This window comes from Phyllostomus hastatus, unplaced genomic scaffold, assembly GCF_019186645.2.
Source record: "Phyllostomus hastatus isolate PE091 unplaced genomic scaffold, TTU_PhHast_1.1 phas_scaffold_46, whole genome shotgun sequence".
Taxonomy (NCBI): domain Eukaryota; kingdom Metazoa; phylum Chordata; class Mammalia; order Chiroptera; family Phyllostomidae; genus Phyllostomus; species Phyllostomus hastatus.
The window spans coordinates 24,838,181-24,849,977 of record NW_025334032.1 but is presented as its reverse complement, the minus strand read 5'-3'; positions in this window follow the sequence as shown (position 1 = coordinate 24,849,977).

Below are 11,797 nucleotides of genomic sequence, written 5' to 3'. Positions count from 1 at the left end.
TCTAACTAATTACGCATCCATCCTGCCCTACTGAGTGAGGTCATGGGAGAATGGACGGGTTCAGTCGACCTCCTCTGGATGGTAGCGTCACGGCCCCCACTTAAGAACTTGAGTTCAATGCCAAAATTGCCAGTTTCGGTTAGAATCAGACTTAAATGTATCTGATTATACACAGAGGCACACAAATGCAATATGTCATCTTTAATGGTTCAGAACAAAGCCTAAAAAAATAGTGTCCTAGCAAAGATGAATTTTATAACCTTTGATATATGGCTTTCATTATTAACAATAATTTCTGTAACTGCATCCAAATTCGGGAAGACATCCGATGAATATTAATTTTATTTTTGATTTATTTTCTGCTCCCGGTGGCTCCCTCTAGGGCAGACCTGCATTCCCAGCATCCCTTTTGCCCTGAAATCTTACATCCTCCAGAGTGAAATTCTCATGGTCCTGGGGACAGCCTGATTCCGGGAATACTGCTCTCCGGGCTCTGCTATTCTGCTGGAAAAAGAGGATTTTTATCCCCATTGCCTTTTCTTACTACTTTACTATTTTACAAAGATTTCCCCCTCACACACCCTTTGTCATTATATTAAAATCTAATTGCGAGACAACTCTCTTCACCTAAGTCATCAACAAAGCCCAATTATTTCTAATGCATGCAGAAGGGGGAAAAAGTGCCAAACAATAAAAAGGCATGCAGTAACCTAAGCCTTTTTCACAGTCAGGCTTCAAGTTCACATGTGAATTTATGCCAGTTTTGACATTAGCCGAAAAAATTAACAGTTCTCAAAAATGAAACTCTCACAAAAGGGGTTTTGTGTTTCAAGCAGAATAAATTATAGTGTGATGTTATTAAAACACTTAGTTGTTAAGTTGCCAAGAAAATCCAGTATATTCACACAGACTCGAGGACCTGTCTCCATGCAAAGTAATTAAATTAGATTTATGGGCTGCATTACATCAGTGTTTGATAGTTCATTTTTCCTTTCTTCATATTTTGCCCTGCTTTATTAGAGCATGTGACAGATGGTAAAAATAGTGTGAAGTTTCTTGGCCCTGTGCTAAATCCCCTTTCGGTAGTATATCTCTCTTCTGTCAGTTCTCCCCAGCGATGATAAATTAACCTCTCTCTTTGTATCCCAAGTGTGGCAGTAAAGCTCTCTTTGACACAGCACTATCACTTTATCTTAATCTGTGCTGTTTCCGAGGAGAGAGGGAGATGATGCAATCGCCACCATGAGTTTAAAGAGAAGATTTATCGTGTCAGAAAAAGGGAGGATGATTAATATAATATGCATCATTATATTTTTCATTTTGTCTCATTTGTCGCCTTCTCCTGATCCAAGGCAAGGAGCTCGCTGGGGTGGGCCGTCCTCTGGACAGCCTGTCACCTCAGGCTCTGCTTGGAGGGCTGAGCCTGCCGGCTGGCAGGTGAAGGGTGGACAGTCCTCTTTGCTACCCAGCCTCCACCAGGCCACCATGGAAAGGGCAGCTTTTTCTCAAAGGTGAGTGGAGCCAGCTCCCTGCCTTTCCCAAAGAAAGGCAGTGGCACCTGGGTCTGCTTGGTGCAAGACTCCCCTTTGGAAAGAGAACATAAGTAGGGTCTTGGGGCATTATTTAAGGTGGATCAAGTCAGAGCATGATCTGACTGTCCAGGAGTGGAGCCATCCAGCCCCCATGACACACTGATGGCAGGACTAGAAGAAGCAGTGCCATATATGTTTCTACAGGAAGGGACTACCATTCCCTTACCTATAATAAAGTCGTATTCTCCTTAAGCTACTCCTTGGCTATGAATTGCTTCTGTCTGGAAATTGCCTTTATTTATCATCTCTGTAAGAACGCATTAGCACGACTATGTGACAGGCACTGTGTCATACACTGAATGGATGCAAAGATGAACAAAGGGCCTGTCTCTGCCCTCAGGGAGCTCACGGTCTAGCCAGTGGGCAGCCTTGGTCAAACGCAGTTCCCATCTCTCCCTCCCACGCCCCGCCAGCACTGAGGGTGCCAGAGGAGGGATCATGGGTGCCACTGAAGGCAGGCCCCGAAATCAGGGAAAGCCGATTCATCACAGGTCAGATGAGCATAATTAGAGGCATAATGGGAAAATATTTAAAATAGAAATCCTGGCATGTCTCCATCAAAGTGAATAATCCTTTTTACAAAGTGAGTGATCACAGCTCAATTTCTCTGCTTCGGAAATCTGGATTTTTCAATATTTGCTTGGGTAGCCCTCTAGAATCCCAGCCAACTGAAATATTTTTACTGGTTTTCCACAAAGACTCAGGACGAAGAACCAAATGGCGGGAGGTCTGTCTTCGCTAATCTATCTCACCTGGCGAGTCAACCCTTTTCCTCCTTCTATAGGTCTCCCCTCCCCCCACCAGGAGGGGCAGCAGCCCCCCCGGGTTTTCACTTACACTTTGGGACACCACACACCCATCACAATTGATTATGTCAGGCCTAGACCAGTAGGGTTCTCTCTCTCCCTGGAATTTGGAATCGAGGCAGCGTAACCGTCAGTAGGCTGGAGATGAAATGAGAGAACTTGAGATGCTGGTGACAGCTACCACAGGCCCTGAGAACGGAAAACCAGAATAGCAGAGCAGAGCAGATCCGTACACAGAGACAAGGACACAGTAAGAGCCTCCTGGATTCTGATGGGGCTTGCCAGCACCCACTGAGTCTTTGAGTCCCAAGAAATACCCTCGTAGCCTTAGAATAAATTCCCCTTTTGCCTTTTTTTTACTGCCAAGGTGGTTGGGTACCATTTGGGGAGGTTGAGCAAAAGAGTGGCAAATTCAAAGCTCTCTTTTGATGGGAAGTACAAACAAGGGAAGGGGTTTGTACAATTAAGTAACAGTGGTACCTCTGTACTCATCGGCTTCAGAACATGTCAAAACTGGTACTTGTCGCATTTTGATGACAAAAATATTTCAGCACTCAGCGCTGGCTTGCCACTCACCACTTGTCACACTTGCTAGAACTTGTGTGAGTCACAAGGCCACCCCACAAGAGAGAATGCTTCATCAATCACCGCTTGCTCGCCACACGTCAGAATGCATTAACAACAAATACCGAGGTACCACTGGATTATCATTTCAGAGTAAACTTCCTAACAAGTTAAGCTAACAATGAAATGAACACCTTACAAAGCAAGGAGTTCTCCATTATTCAAACAAAAGTTGAATTTCACTTCTTTGTGAAGGAAATCCTGACGAGAAGATAAGATGCTTGGACATTTTCTAATTTATTAAAAGAGGAGAAGTACGCCCTGGCTGGTGTGACTCAGCTGGTTGGAGCATTATTCATAACCGAAGGGTTGCAGGTTCAATTCCCAATCAGGGCACATACGTAAGCTGAGGGCTTGATCCTCAGTCTGGGTGCATACGATCCCCAGTCCAAGTGCAAACAGCAGGCAATCAATCGATGTTTCTCTCTCATATTGATGTTTCTCTCTCTCCCTGACTTTCTCCCTCTCTCTCTAACAGCAATGAAAAAGAAATGTTGTTATGTGAGGATACAAAATAATAATAATAAAAGAAGAAGGGAGAGTACCAAAGTTAATCAACAAAAGGACAATAAAGAAAATATAAAGGTACCAAATGTGTTATCCAAATGGGCCTCTTTCTTTCTTTTTTTTTTTATTTTTCAATTTTGTTTTGTATGGATTTCAATTGTACAGCTTAGTGGATACAGTCATATATGAGATCTGTCCAGAAAAAAACCAGCCATTGTTAATGTAACAAGAATGGTTTACACTAACTACATCGGTGAACCCTGGCAGCCAAGGAGAGTGGACTAGAATGTGCGTGCATGAACAATGACAACTTCACTGTACTCATCAGTGGGGGAGGTAGATGCGACTGAGTGAGCATGTGTACTGTGTGGCTGTCCCGTTCAAAATGACTGAGCGAGTAGAGCAATGAATCTGCTTCAAATTTTGTGTTAAGCTTGAACATTCCTCTGAGGAAACTATTTACATGATGCAGAAGGCTTTCGGGGATGATGGAATGAGAGCAACGCAAATAAAAGTGTGGCACAAACACTTCAAAGATGGTCAAGAATCTGTTGGAAGTGATCCATGTTGCAGAAGACCTGCAACGAGCAGAACACCTGAGGATAGTGAACCTGTACGGACTGCAGTCAGCAAAGATCAGTGGCTGACAGTGTGAGAACTGGAATCTGACTTCGGGATTCCAAAAACTACTGTGTCTGCGATTTTGCAGCAGGATCTTGGCATGAAATGTGTCGTGGCAAAACTCATTCCACAGCTTCTGCTACCAGAGCAGAAGGAACATTGTGCTGCAGTTGCTAATGACCTGATTCAAAACTCTACCGATGAACCAGATTTCCTCTAGAAGGTCATAACCAGAGATGAATGGTGGGTCTACAGCTGTGATCCGGAAACAAAGGCCCAGTTGTCCCAATGGAAGTTGCCTGGTTCTCCATGCCCAAAGCAGATGCGGCAAAGTAGCAGCAAGATTAAGACCATGTTAACTGTGTTTTTTGATTGGGAAGGTGTTGTCTACCACAAGTACGCTCCGCCAGGCCACACAATTAATAAGGAGTACTACCTCAATGTTCTTCGTCTGTGAAAAGGTGCTATCTTATGAAAATGTCCTCATATTGCCCAATGCCCCAGCTATGGGCAACTGGTGATTGGCAGCTTCATCACAACAACGTGCCCGCTCTGCACATCTTGTGCAGAGTTTTTGGTGAAACATCAAATCACCCAGATGACTCAGGCCCCCTACAGCCTAGATTTGGCTCCCTGAGACTTCTGACTTTCCCAAAACTCAAATCACCTTTGAAAGGGAAAAGATTTCAGGCCATTGACAAGATTCAGGAAAATACAATGGGGCAGCTAATGGTGATAGGGAGAATTGTGTGAGATCCCATGGAGCCTACTTTGAAGGGGACTGAGGCATCATTGTCCCATGTACAATGTTCCCTGTATCTTGTATCTTCAATAAATGTATCTATTTTTCATATTACATGGCTGGATACTTTCTGGACAGGCCTCATACTATTTCCAGTACCTCACTGGTATCATATGTAGTATCACAATATTATTAACTATATTCCCTACACTTTATTTATATCTCTGTGATTATTTCCTAACTCCCAACCTGTAGTTCTTAATCCCTTTGGAGATTTATCCGAAGAAACTGAAAGCACGAATAAGCCCCTTCCTGCAGGAGGAAAAACAATGTCAAAAAACAAGTTAGGAAATGTGAAGGAGTAAAATATATTAATATGCCCAAGTTCCAACTGTGGCAAGCTGGAATCTTCCTCTGAAAAGTCCCAGGAAACTCCATTTTATTCTTAAGATAAATTCCCCTTTCTTCTTGAAGTAGATCAGACTGTTTTCTGTTCCTTGCAACCAAAAGGGTCTTAACACACCTAGCCCTTTTGCACAAGTCCCTTTCAAACTAACTGCTCCTGCCCCCTCCCCCGCCCCGCCCCAGTCAGGCCCTGCTCATTTCTGCGCTTTGACAGTTGCCCAGGTTGACTCCTTCCCCGGAAATGCCGTCCCTTTCCCCCCGATCTAGGCCACTCTCAACTTAAGTGCCTCTTCCACCACAAAAACCTCTCCAGCCTGCATTGATGGTCTCCCTTGAGTTTCTCCTTCTGGTCTATGCCACAAAACTTAGCAATTTTATTTTGTAGCGTCTGTTATGCTGCTAATCTTGTCTCCCCAAAGAGGCGGTGAGCATCTTGAAGGTAGCAACATAGCTTCCAAGCCCTAATTGTATCTCTTTCAGTGCCAGTGCTTGGAGCACCTTTCCCCAGCTGGACTCCTGACTGTCTGGCAGGTTGGGGAGAGGGGACTGGAGAATGGGAGGGCCTTGCTTTAGACAGAACTGCAGTGTCTCTGGTCTGGTCCTTCTCCCCAGCACCCGGGAGTTTCTTCTCCCCCATCTCCCACAGGACCTGTGACCTCACTTGCAGCAGAACCAGGCAGTAAAACATGGCCCTGGGCTAGGGAAATGTGATACCACGTCCAAGAGAACCAAATGCACAGATGCTAGAGAAAGTGGAGTCCACTAGCAGAGATAACAGGGTGATGTGTATAAAGCCAAACTTTGGATGAACTAAGCATCATTTCAACTTAATTTTGGGAATCTAAATATATGGAATGCATTAGCTGATTTTATTTTTGGCAGCAGACTTAACTATTCTAATCGTGTTTTGCTCCAGCGAATTTTAAAATTAGTTTGCATTTCCTAAGTACACATCAGCTGGGTGAGGACTGGGGGAGGGAAAAAGAGGGGGCTAGGAGAAAGCAAGTTTGGGATTAAAACTTTCCTGGCAGATGCTTCCTTAAGTGCATAATCCACATGCAGATACTTGAACACTGAGTAGTGTTGAGTCCTTAGCCTAAAATAAGCTGGTTACTGTAGTGCAAAAAGGCACCACCCCAAGAGAATTATAAATAAGGAGCAAAGTTGGGGTGAGGGGAAGGTTATTTATTTACTGCCTGAATACCTTCTGGAAAAGAGAAGCTACACAAACAAAATTTCTGTGTGATAGAAAGTTTTCTGTACTTGTCTATAGTTGATTCATTTGCTATTCTCTACTAACACGGTAGTCATAGTAAATGACAAGGAAACCCATGTTTCTTTTGAGGGTTCAGTGTGCTTTGCGGGCATAATTCCTTTACCCTTCACCAGATTGGGAGGTGGGGGTCAACCAGGGTGTCCACTGCTTAGGGTGTTGACATGTGTCCAGTCTGTTCCTAAAGTCCTCCCTTGTCCTCAAGGATAGAGTGACAGCGACTACCATTTGTGAGACAGCTGCTGTGCACCAGAAAACTTACATGTTATGTTTGACATCTCCACCCCCACCCTGCAGATTTGGTTGAATAAGTATCTTCAATTTACAGGCCATGGAACTGAGTCCCAGAGAGATTAAGTAACTTAGATGTGGCCACACAGCCAGAAAGTAGTTGAGCTGAGGCTGTACTCTAATGTTCTGTCCCTGCACTGTTGACAGTGCTACGACTCAACAAATGCAGACGCTCCCTGGGACCTAACACAGGGCAGATGGAGGCTTGCATGGGGCAGCTCTGGCCTTGAGGCCGAGAGCAACCACCGGCATGGCTCTGTGGCCAGTGAGGAGAGTGCAAGCTAGTCCCTTCTGGCCTTGATCTCCATTAGTTTCCACCGCTACAGACAGACTTTCGGAATCTGGGGATGGACTATAGTTAGAAGCTGGAGGACTGAGAAAAGACCGTCAAAGAGGTGTCCAGTTGAGAAAACTGAGTAAGGACAGAGGAGGCTATTGAGAAACTATGTATGATTAAACCACCATTAAATTAAGGACTTTAAAAAAAAGTTTTATCAGTCAGGGTTCTCCAGAGAAACAGAGCCAATAGAAGATATGTGTTTGTGTGTATGTGTGTGTGAAATCTGTGTATATGTGTGTGGAGATATATATCGAGGTCTATCCAGAAAGTGTCCAGTCATGTAATATGAAAAATAGAGACATTTATTGAAGAAGATACAAGAAACATTGTACATAGGACAATGATACCTCAGTCCCCTTCCAAGTAGGCACCTTAGGACCTTACCCAGTTCTCCAGTCTTTGAGGGTTACGGCCCATACACGTTCAACATTCTCAGGTCTTCTGCTTAGTGCAGGCCTTCCTGAACGCAGATCACTTTCAACAGATTCTCGACCATCTTTGAAGCATTTGTGCCACACTTTTATTTGTGTCACACCCATTGCATCATCCTTGAAAGTCTTCTGAATCATCAGAATGATTTCTATGGAGGAATGTTCAAGCTTCATGCAAAATTTAATGCAGATTCATTGCTCTACTCACTCGGTCATTTTGATCGCAGCAACCACACAGTACACATGCTCAGTCAATGGCACCTAACCAGCCCCACTGAGCAGTACAGTGAAGTCGTCATTGTTCACACATGCACATTCCAGTCCTCTCTCCTTGGCTGTCAGGTTACATCGATGTTGCAGAAACCATTCTGTTATATTAACAATGGTTGGACTTTTTCTGAACAGACACTATATATATATATATATATATATATATATATATATATATATATATATATATACACACCCACATTTTACATGAAATATATGTAGTATGTATAACATATTATATACATAAATATATATATATATATGAAATAAAGAGGTACATTTTAAGGAAGTGGTGCACACAGTTTTGGGGGCTGGCAAGCCTGAAACCTGTGGTAAGGGCAGGCCAGCAGGCTGGAAAGGCAGGCAGCAGTCGAGGCTGCAGTCTTGCACAGAACATCTTCCGGGGAAACCTTAGTTTCTGCTCTTCAGCTATTCAATTGGTTGGACAACACTCACCCACATGATCAGTAGTGTTCTCCTTTATTTACATAAGGTGGACTGGTTATAGCTGATAATCACATCTGAAAAGTACCTCCACAGCAATACCTAGGTCTGTGCTTGAATAAATCACAGGGCGCTATAACTTGGCCTCGTTGACAAAAAGTGAACCATCGTGGCAGGATTCCCTAACGCAACTGTTTCCACTCTTCTGTGTCCTCTTCCAACAATAATATATATTTTACATAGTTGTAAAATGCTATCTTACAAAAACATATTACCTTTGTTTTACATGTAATACATGTTCATTGTACAATAGCAAATTTGTATACATAAAAATTTGTTGCTTTAATTTCTTATGTAATTTGTGTGCTGTTTTTCATGTTTATGAGACTGTGTCCTCCATCGAATTATGGGCACCATAATAACAGGGGGCCATGTCCCATTCGTCTTTTTATGCCTGTCGTTAATTATGATGCCTGGCACATACTAGGTGCTCAGATAGATTGGTTAAAAGGTTGGGTTTTGTTACACAGTAATAGTATTTATTGTTTGTGCTAACTACATAATTGTCAAATAAAACACTGAAGTTCTCCTAGCTCATCACCTATTATGAAACATTGATTGTCTTTAGGTTTTTTTTAATTTTCCTATGACAACTTTTACTGCCAAGAACTTCTTTGTACACGTACATTTCTCTTCCATGTCAATAAGTCAAGAAAACCCATTTTCATGAGTTCTCCTTTAGAGTGTCTTGGCCTTAACTAATCACACTTATTAATGTGATTTAGAGGAAAGCATGGGTCAAGGTGATCATTTGAAAGATCCATTGAATTTAAAACAATAGCATCATAATAACAATGAGTAATTATGAAGCTCATAACAAAACTTCCCTGAAAAAAAAATAGTCTTTGTTGCCCTTACTGGTGTGGTTCAGTTGGTTGGGTGTCATCCCGCAAAGCAGAAGGTCATTGGTTCAATTCCTGGTCAGGGCACATGCCTGCGTTGCAAGGCGCATCCAAGAGGCAACCAAATGATGCTTTTCTCTCATGTCAATGTTTCCCTCCTTTTCTCCCTCTCTCTAAAAATAAATAAATGAAGTCTTTTTTTAAAAAAAGCTTTGTTCATTGTGCATAGCAGTTTTTTGCCTTAGCTCTCTGCAAACTACATTTCCCAGGTTCCTTTGACAGTGGGCTTTCTGGTAGGTTTTGCCAGACTGGCAAGAAAATCAGGATGTGAGAGGAGAGGAAAAGTCTTTCCTTCTCCCTCTCTGATAGTGTTTCTTCCATTATTCCAGTTTCTGAAGTGGTGACCCCCTCTGTGATCTTAGGATCCGAACACCCTGTCACCACCCCGGTGTCCTCCAGCCCTACACAACCACCTCTGAATTAACGTCATCTAATCTCTGCGCACCTTAAACTCTCTGTTTTGGCTCTTTGACTTTCCAAAATCTTTGTAGTCTATGCCCTGTGTCAAATACCCTCCATTTGAAACACTTGGGTTGGTTCCTGTTTTCCTGACTAGACCCTGACTGAAACAACAAAGACGGAGTTCTCCGTGGGAAGGGGCTCGACTGGTTTTGTTCACTTTCGTCTCCAAACTCTTGACTTTAAGAGTCAATCTGGGTTCACGCTTCCAAAATATCTCAACTTAACTAGGTTAATCATGTTATTTTTTAACTTTCTACATTGTATAATGTATTGACATGTTAAAAAACTTACTGGCCAGGGGCAGATGGCCCTTGCAAGACTCGCCCTGTCCTGGAGATAGCAAAGGACTCCCCGGGAGCACAAGTCTCAGACGCAAACCAACCAAGTCTGCAATTGCAGCCCATCCTTCCTACGGCTTCCTTCCTTCCGAGCCTCACTCTCGTGTTCTCTATATATAGATACACAGAAATGCTTATCTACAGCAAACCTTTAAAAAGTTCCATTGGGGTCTTCATGAAGAAGATGTTAAAAGGTTGTTACAATAACGGAAGTCACACTTTGTAGTAAAAACCAAACATTGCACAGAGTACCAAAAATATTGATATACCACTGACTACAAAGATTATAGGAGTGTCAGATTTCAGTTCTTCTTTTCCTGAAGATCACCCTTCCCCATCTAAGGAAGTGGTTATGATCCAGGCAAAATTTTCTTCTGCTCCTATTCCCTGTTTTCGGGCTAGAACATCAGCCCTTTCATTGAAGACCAAAGTTATAAATCTCAGACTTGACCCACTGTGAGCAGGACAGTCTTTAAGAATGGAAACAGACCTGGCTGGCATAGCTCAGTGGATTGAGCACGGGCTGGGAACCAAAGTGTCCCAGGTTCGATTCCCAGCCAGGGTACATTCCTGGGTTGCAGGCCATAACCCCCAGCAACCGCACATTGATGTTTCTCTCTCTCTCTCTCTCTCTCTCTCTCTCTCTCTCCCACTTCCCTCTCTAAAAATAAATAAATAAAATATTTAAAAAAAAAAAAATAGAAACAGAACTTAAAGGGAAGTTCATAGAAACCCAAGAGGCTGAGCATTAGCTCAGCAAGGCCTCACAGGAACCGGAATAGAGAACTAAAAGGCGTTGTGAACTGAGCATTCTCTTGCCCCCACCCCCTAGCCCCTCACTCTCTTCCTCCTTCCTTATGCTGTATGTGCTGCTTTCCGAGGTGGCTTCCTCTCCCCTCCCACCGCCTGGGCTCTGGTTAACTTAATTGGGCACATGACCCAGCTTCCATTTGGCACAACTTTCATTTGCCATCACCAGTCTCTCAGGGTCATTGTCCCTTGATTTCCGTGGGTGGTTGACTTTCTCCTCCGCTCAACAAAATGCCGACTGTGAGCTGCATGATGATAAAACTATCCTTCTTAAACCTGAAGCCTGCATTTTCTCTCTGAGTAAAAGTATTCTCAATACTGGGTAATGGGAGGAAGGCTTTAAAGCCCTTTCAAACCAGAAGAGAATTTTGTTCCTACCTTCCTGCTGACAGTTTGCTTCAAGTCCAAACTTAAAATGGGTCCCGATTGGCATAATCTGCTCCACCCCCCACCCTTCCCCACCCTCAGCTTCTCTCAGGCTCCGGCTCTCTCTCCTGGGCCTACCCACCGTGGGCTCACCCACCCTTGCCTTCCTTCATCCTCTTCTATTTGCACATCTACATGCACCATGCCCTCTACCTGGAACTCTCGCCCTCCCGTTTTGCCTGGTTCCACTCCCACTCATCCTTGAGATCTCAACTCAGTTGTTCCCTCCTCCAGGAAGCTTTCCGTGATCTACCCAATAAAGTGAAACCGCGCCCCCACCCCCATAGGCTATGGCAGCCTTGCATTCCATTTCAAATTTGGAGTGATTATTGTGCAAATGCCTTCCTCCCTCGTTAGGGAGTACCTGAGTGCGTGGAACATGTCTGCCTCTGTCATCATTGAACCCCGGCATCCAGCACCGGACAGATACTTGGCAGTATCCACTCTGCTCTT